An 8,117-nucleotide genomic window follows, 5' to 3' on the forward strand; every position below is an offset into this window, starting at 1 on the left:
CTGTCGCTCTTGCTCTGTAGAATATACAACAACAACTAATTCAGTATCATGATTGTATACTGCTGGAGCTCACTGTACAAATGGGGAAAAACATGATGCAGCAAAGAGCTTAATTCTAAATTTTAACCAAATGGCACACCCATGATTGGCACTGATTTCTAGTCGTAATTATAATGCAGTATCATCAAGGCAACTTAGACATAATAAAGGCCTGATCCTGATCAACAAAAACAGAAGCTAAGGGTTGAATATAGCTTAGTACATACCTGATCCAGCGACAGTAATGACCTGGCGGTACATCTTGTCCTGAACGTCCCCGGCAGCGAAGACCCCCTTGACACTGGTGTGCGTGGAGCCCGGCATGGTGGCCATGTAGCCCTCGGAGTCGAGCTTGAGCTGTGGACCGAGAAACTTGGTCGCTGGCTCGTGCCCGATGAAGAAGAAGAGCCCTGCCACCTGGAAGTCGGACACCTCGCCGCTGACCAGGTTCTTCACCTTGACGCCCGCCAAGGGGCCACCGTCCGAGCCGCCGTAGGCCTCGACGACCTCGGAGTACCAGACGACCTGGATTTTCGGGTTGGAGAGAGCGCGGGCCTGCATGATCTTGGAGGCGTGGAAGGCGTCGCGCCGGTGGATGATGTCGACGCGCGAGCCGTACTTTGTGAGAAAGTTGGCCTCCTCCATGGCCGAGTCCCCGCCGCCGACGACGGCGATGAGCTTGTTCCGGAAGATAGGCGCCGTCGCCCACGGCACAGGCGGAGATCCCTCGGTTCCTGAACGCGTCGGAGCTGGCGAAATGGAGGCGGTGCGCGACGGCGCCCGTGGCGATGATGACGGAGTTGGCGTGGATGACGGTGTCGTCGGAGGAGACACGGAAGGGGCGGGCGGAGAAGTCGACGGAGGTGATGGTCTCGGAGAAGAAGTTGGTGCCGAAGCGCACGGACTGGGCGCAGCAGTGGTCCATGAGGTCGATGCCGAGGATGCCGTCGGGGAAGCCCGGGAAGTTCTCGACATCGGTGGCGGTGGTGAGCTGGCCTCCCGCGGCGATGTCGTTGGCGAACCAACCCTCGAAGAGCATGGGCCTGAGCTCGGTGCCGTGTGCGCGGCCAGCCCGCTGCTGATGATGCAGACGCGCGTGCGCAATGTACCCGCTGCGGCCTCCTCCATCCCGTTGGCGGCGGTGGTGGTTACGGACGCGGAGGCGGCGGCGCCGAAGGGGCGGGACCTCCGGAGCAGCGCGGCGAGCTTGGAGCAGAGGGGCATCAAGGCCGGCTGAAGGGGCGACGGCGGCGGCAGCCGAGGATTTGGGTGTAATGGGGAGAGGCACCGCCGGCTAGCCGCGAAAACGGAGCAGGGAGCATCCGCCCACGGGAAGTCGCCCACCACGGCGACGGCGACCAGCAGGAGGAACCTCCCCGCCAGCCGGTCCTCCATCGATAGCAGCAGGAGCACGGGGATAATTGGGGAGGCAATGGACTGAGAGAGGGAGGAGGAATTTGCTTCGGGCGTTGTGAGGATGAATAAAGAGAGAGAGAGGGGAAATCTGGAGTTCTCGAGAGAGGCCACCTGTGGAGATAACATGCAAAGTGGTGGTGCTACGTGTAGGCAACAAATCTACCGACAACAACTGGGACAACGCAGAGGCTGGAACAATGCCAAAGCCACGCAGCGTGAACATCAAAATTTCAGAAGCATATCAACGGAACGACACACGCGTTAGTACTAAAAAATGAATCCATGGCTCCCATAATAATCTCACATGCACCAAAACATCTGCACACCGAAAGACAATGTGCAATTAAACACCTACGTGTCACCACGATGTGAACTCAAAAAAATCCAAAAATCTGAGAAAAATCAAACCTGTTCACGTTTAGTATAGTATAAAATTACATACATACTCCAACATCCACACCTATAATTTTAATTGGTATACGATTAGAATAATACATATACCTGAGTGCTACAATTATAGATGACTCAAAGATTTGAGAACTTAATCTTCTTGTGGGGCCTACAAAATAGTAGAGATCAACATTTGTAATTTATACATATAATAGGATGGGTACGTAAGTACACTGCAGTGTGCAATGATCACCTGTGATAAGGGCACAAAATTGTGCCCACTAGAACACTTTCTGTAACATCCCAACTTTTATAACATAGTTTAAGCAAAGCCGTGAAAATTGTGGGCCAACAAAAACTTGTTATGTTTAATCAAATGAATAAAGTCTCCTGCATGTTTGCCTTGATTGTTGCCTTAAGTATGTTTGTTTGAGTGGATTATTGAACAAGATTGTAAACCAAAATAATCCTTATGCCCTAATGATCATTTCATTGAAAATACTACTATCTATCTGATAAAAACATCATTTTGCCAACTTCTCTTATTTCGGGTGATTTCACTTTTCTTAAACAAAGAGCCAAGTTATTTTGACACACAAAAAAATTCAAAACTAAGTACTTATAAAATTTGTATGGATCTACAAGCTGGGTTGGTCCCACTATATTGCAAACTCTCATTTTACAAACTTATACACTTAGATTTCAAACAATGTTGAAAGACTTTCAAAAAGGACATGTTCTTGTCTCCCATCATTTCCTAGAATTCTTGCAATAATTTTACCCTCTTATTTGAAACCCTTCTTGAACATTTCCATGGCATGAACTGAAGGAGATATGCCCTAGAGGCAATAATAAAGTGGTTATTATTTATATCTTTATGTTTATGATAAATGTTTATATATCATGCTAGAATTGTATTAACCGAAACATTAGTACATGTGTGATATGTAGACAAACAAGAAGTCCCTAGTATGCCTCTTAAACTAGCTTGTTGATTAATGGATGATTAGTTTCATAATCATGAACATTGGATGTTATTAATAACAAGGTTATGTCATTGTGTGAATGATATAATGGACACACCCAATTAAGCGTAGCATAAGATCTCGTCATTAAGTTATTTGCTATAAGCTTTTGATACATAGTTACCTAGTCCTTATGACCATGAGATCATGTAAATCACTTATACCGGAAAGGTACTTTGATTACACCAAACACCACTGCGTAAATGGGTGGCTATAAAGGTGGGATTAAGTATCCGGAAAGTATGAGTTGAGGCATATGGATCAACAGTGGGATTTGTCCATCCCGATGACGGATAGATATACTCTGGGCCCTCTCGGTGGAATGTCGTCTAATGTCTTGCAAGCATATGAAAGAGTTCATAAGAGACCACATACCACGGTACGAGTAAAGAGTACTTGTCAGGAGACGAGGTTGAACAAGGTATAGAGTGATACCGAAGATCAAACCTCGGACAAGTAAAATATCGCGAGACAAAGGGAATTGGTAATGTATGTGAATGGTTCATTCGATCACTAAAGTCATCGTTGAATATGTGGGAGCCATTATGGATCTCCAGATCCCACTATTGGTTATTGGTCGGAGTGAGTACTCAACCATGTCCGCATAGTTCTCGAACCGTAGGGTGACACACTTAAAGTTGGATGTTGAAATGGTAGCACTTGAATTATGGAATGGAGTTCGAATATTTGTTCGGAGTCCCGGATGAGATCCCGGACATCACGAGGAGTTCCGGAATGGTCCGGAGAATAAGATTCATATATAGGATGTCATTTTATGTGAAATAAAATGTCGCGGAAGGTTCTATGGAAGGTTCTAGAAGGTTCTAGAAAAGTCCGGAAGAAACCACCAAGGAAGGTGGAGTCCACATGGGACTCCACCACCATGGCCGGCCAGCCCTAGATGGGGTGGAGTCCCAAGTGGACTCCACCATAGGGGGCCGGCCACCCCCACATGGGAGGTGGGAATCCCACCTTTGGGTGGGAGTCCTAGTTGGGCTAGGTTTCCCCCTCCTATGGAAGGTTTTGGTTTCGGGTCTTATTCGAAGACTTGGACACCAACACTTGGGATCCACCTATATAATGAGGGGCCAAGGGAGGGGGCCGGCCACCCCAAGACCATAAGCTGGCCGCCCCCCTTGAGTGGCCGGCCACCCCCTCCCAAACCCTAGCTTTGCTCCTCCACTCCATATTGCCCGCGTAGCTTAGCGAAGCTCCGCCGGACTTCTACACCGCCACCGACACCACGCCGTCGTGCTGTCGGATTCAAGAGGAGCTACTACTTCCGCTGCCCGCTGGAACGGGGAGGTGGACGTCGTCTTCATCAACAACCGAACGTGTGACCGAGTACGGAGGTGCTGCCCGTTCGTGGCGCCGGAACCGATCGTGATCAAGATCTTCTACGCGCTTTTGCAAGCGGCAAGTGATCGTCTACCGCAGCAACAAGAGCCTCCTCTTGTAGGCTTTGGAATCTCTTCAAGGGTGAGACTCGATACCCCCTCGTTGCTACCGTCTTCTAGATTGCATCTTGGCTTGGATTGCGTGTTCGCGGTAGGAAAATTTTTGTTTTCTATGCAACGTTATCCTACAGTGGTATCAGAGCCGTGTCTATGCATAGATGGTTGCACGAGTAGAACACAATGGTTTGTGGGCGTTGATGCTCTTGTTATCTTTAGTTTGAGTACTTTGCATCTTTGTGGCATAGTGGGATGAAGCGGCTCGGACTAACTTTACATGACCGCGTTCATGAGGCTTGTTCCTCGTTCGACATGCAACATGTATTGCATAAGAGGCTTTGCGGGTGTCTGTCTCTCCTACTATAGTGAAGATTCAATTTACTCTTCTATTGAAAACATTAGTATCAACGTTGTGGTTCATGTTCGTAGGTAGATTAGATCTCTCTCGAAAACCCTAAACCACGTAAAATATGCAAACCAAATTAGAGACGTCTAACTTGTTTTTGCAGGGGTTTGGTGATGTGATATGGCCATAATGTGATGATGAATATGTATGAGATGATCATTATTGTATTGTGGCAACCGGCAGGAGCCTTATGGTTGTCTTTAAATTTCATGTTGAGTAGTATTTCAAAGTAGTTGTAATAGTTGCTACATGGAGGACAATCATGAAGACGGCGCCATTGACCTTGACGCTACGCCGACGATGATGGAGATCATACCCGAAGATGATGGAGATCATGTCCGTGCTTTGGAGATGAAGATCAAAGGCGCAAGAACAAAAGGGCCATATCATATCACATATGAACTGCATGTGATGTTAATCCTTTTTATGCATCTTATTTTGCTTAGATCGCGACGGTAGCATTATAAGATGATCCCTCACTAAAATCTCAAGATAATAAAGTGTTCAACCTTAGTAGCACCGTTACCAAGTCTTGTCGTTTCGAAGCACCTCGTGATGATCGGGTGTGATAGATTCAATAAGTACATATGACGGGTGCAAGACAGTTTTGCACATGCGGATACTTAGGTGGCCTTGACGAGCCTAGCATGTACAGACATGGTCTCGGAACACGTGATACCGAAAGGTAGAGCATGAATCATATGGTTGATATGATGAACACTATGAGTGTTCGCCATTGAAATCACACCTTTTCTCGTGATGATCGGGTTTAGGTGCGGTGGATTTGGTTCGTGTGATCACTAAGACAATGCGAGGGATATTGTTTTGAGTGGGAGTTCACCTAGGGTTTTAATTATGATTGAATTAAAATTTGAACTCAATTTGTCATAAACTTAGTCTAAACTATTGCAAATATATGTTGTAGAGATGGCGTCCCCAATCAATTTTAATCAGTTCCTAGAGAAAGAGAAACTTAAGAGCAACGGTAGCAACTTCACCGACTGGTTCCGTCATGTGAGGATCTTCCTCTCTGGCGGAAATCTGCAATTTGTGCTTGATGCACCGCTAGGTGACCCTCCTGCAGAAGATGAATCCGATGAAGTAAAAACTGTTTACGCAACTCGGAAATCTCGGTACTCTCAAGTTCAGTGTGCCATCCTGTGCAGTCTGGAATCCGATCTTCAAAAATGTTTTGAGCACCATGATCCTCATGAATTGATGAATGAGCTGAAAGCTATATTCGAGACTCATGCGGCTGTGGAATGCTATGAAGCATCGAAACATTTCTTCAGCTGTATGATGGAAGAAGGCAGCTCCGTTAGTGAGCACATGCTCGCCATGACCGGGCATGCGAAGAAACTCAGTGACTTGGGAATAGTGATTCCTAACAGACTGGGGATTAATCGTGTCCTTCAATCACTGCCACCAAGTTACAAGAACTTTGTGATGAACTACAATATGCAGAACATGAACAAGGAGTTACCTGAACTCTTTGGCATGCTAAAAGCTGCTGAGATTGAGATCAAGAAAGAGCACCAAGTGTTGATGGTCAACAAGACCACCAGTTTCAAGAAACAGGGCAAGTCTAAGGGAAAATTCAAGAAGGGTGGCAAGAAAGCTGCCACGCCTCCTATGAAACCTAAGAACGGCCCTAAGCCTGATGCTGAGTGTTATTACTGCAAGGAGAAGGGACACTGGAAGCGTAATTGCTCCAAGTATCTGGCTGATCTGAAGAGCGGCCTTGTCAAGAAGAAGAAAGAAGGTATATTTGATATACATGTTATAGATGTTCATTTCATCGGTTCTCGTTCTAGTACTGGGTATTTGATACTTTGGTTCGGTTGCTCATATTTGGAACTCGACACAGGAACTAAAGAATACACGACAACTGCTGAAAGATGAAGTGACGATGCGCGTTGGAAACGGATCCAAGGTCAATGTGATCGCAGTCAGCACACTTCCTCTACATCTACCTTCGGGATTAGTTTTAAGCCTAAATAATTGCTATTATGTACCTGCGTTGAGCATGAACATTATATCTGGATCTTGTTTAATGCAAGACGGTTATTCATTCAAGTCTGAGAATAATGGTTGTTCTATTTTTATGAATAATATCTTTTATGGTCGAGCACCACAAAAGAATGGCTTATTTCTGTTAGATCTCGATAGTAGTGATACGCATATACATAACATTGATGCTAAGCGAATTAAACTTAATGATAATTCTACTTATATGTGGCACTGTCGTCTTGGTCATATTGGAGTGAAACGCATGAAGAAACTCCATACTGATGGATTACTTGAAACACTTGACTTTGAGTCACTTGATAGATGCGAAGCATGTCTAATGGGAAAAATGACAAAGACTCCATTTTCTGGTATGATGGAGCGAGCTACTGACTTATTGGAAATCATACATACCGATGTATGTGGACCAATGAGCGTAGCATCGCGCGGTGGTTATCGTTATGTTCTAACCTTCACAGATGATCTGAGTAGATATGGGTATATCTATTTCATGAAACATAAATCCGAAACTTTCGAGAAGTTTAAGGAATTTCAAAGTGAAGTAGAAAATCAACGTAACAAGAAGATCAAATTTCTACGATCTGATCGTGGAGGTGAATATCTGAGTTATGAGTTTGGCATGCATTTAAAGAAATGCGGAATACTTTCACAATTGACACCGCCGGGAACACCTCAACGAAACGGTGTGTCCGAACGTCGTAATCGAACTCTCTTAGATATGGTTCGTAGTATGATGTCTCTTACTGATTTGCCGTTATCATTTTGGAGTTATGCATTAGAGACAGCCGCATTCACTTTAAATAGAGCACCATCAAAATCCGTAGAAACGACACCGTATGAATTATGGTTTAATAAGAAACCTAAGCTGTCGTTCCTGAAAGTTTGGGGTTGCGAAGCCTATGTAAAGAAGTTACAACCGGACAAGCTAGAACCCAAAGTGGAGAAATGCGTCTTCATAGGATACCCTAAGGAAACTATAGGGTACACTTTCTATCACAGATCCGAAGGCAAAATCTTTGTTGCTAAGAACGGAACCTTTCTTGAGAAAGAATTTCTCACTAAAGAAGTGACTGGAAGAAAAGTAGAACTCGATGAGATTGATGAATCTATACTCGTTGATCGAGTAGCGCAAAGACCGGAAGTTGTACCTGTACCGCCTACACCGGCAACGGAGGAAGCTAATGATAATGATCATGAAACTTCGAACGAGGAAACTACTGAACCTCGCAGATCGACAAGGGAACGTGCCACTCCTGATTGGTATGATCCTTGTCTAAATGTCATGATTGTAGATAACAATGATGAGGACCTGCGACGTATGAAGAAGCGATGATGAGCCAAGATTCCAACAAATGGCAA

General features: G+C 45.4%; 1 pseudogene; it reads right to left on the reverse strand.

The window, feature by feature from the left end:
• Window positions 1-224: 224 nt before the first annotated feature.
• On the reverse strand, window positions 225-1,443 carry LOC127337101 (thioredoxin reductase NTRA-like; annotated as a pseudogene).
• Between the last annotated feature and the right edge of the window lie 6,674 nt (window positions 1,444-8,117).

The sequence above is a fragment of the Lolium perenne genome, chromosome 2 (assembly GCF_019359855.2).
Source record: "Lolium perenne isolate Kyuss_39 chromosome 2, Kyuss_2.0, whole genome shotgun sequence".
Lineage (NCBI taxonomy): Eukaryota > Viridiplantae > Streptophyta > Magnoliopsida > Poales > Poaceae > Lolium > Lolium perenne.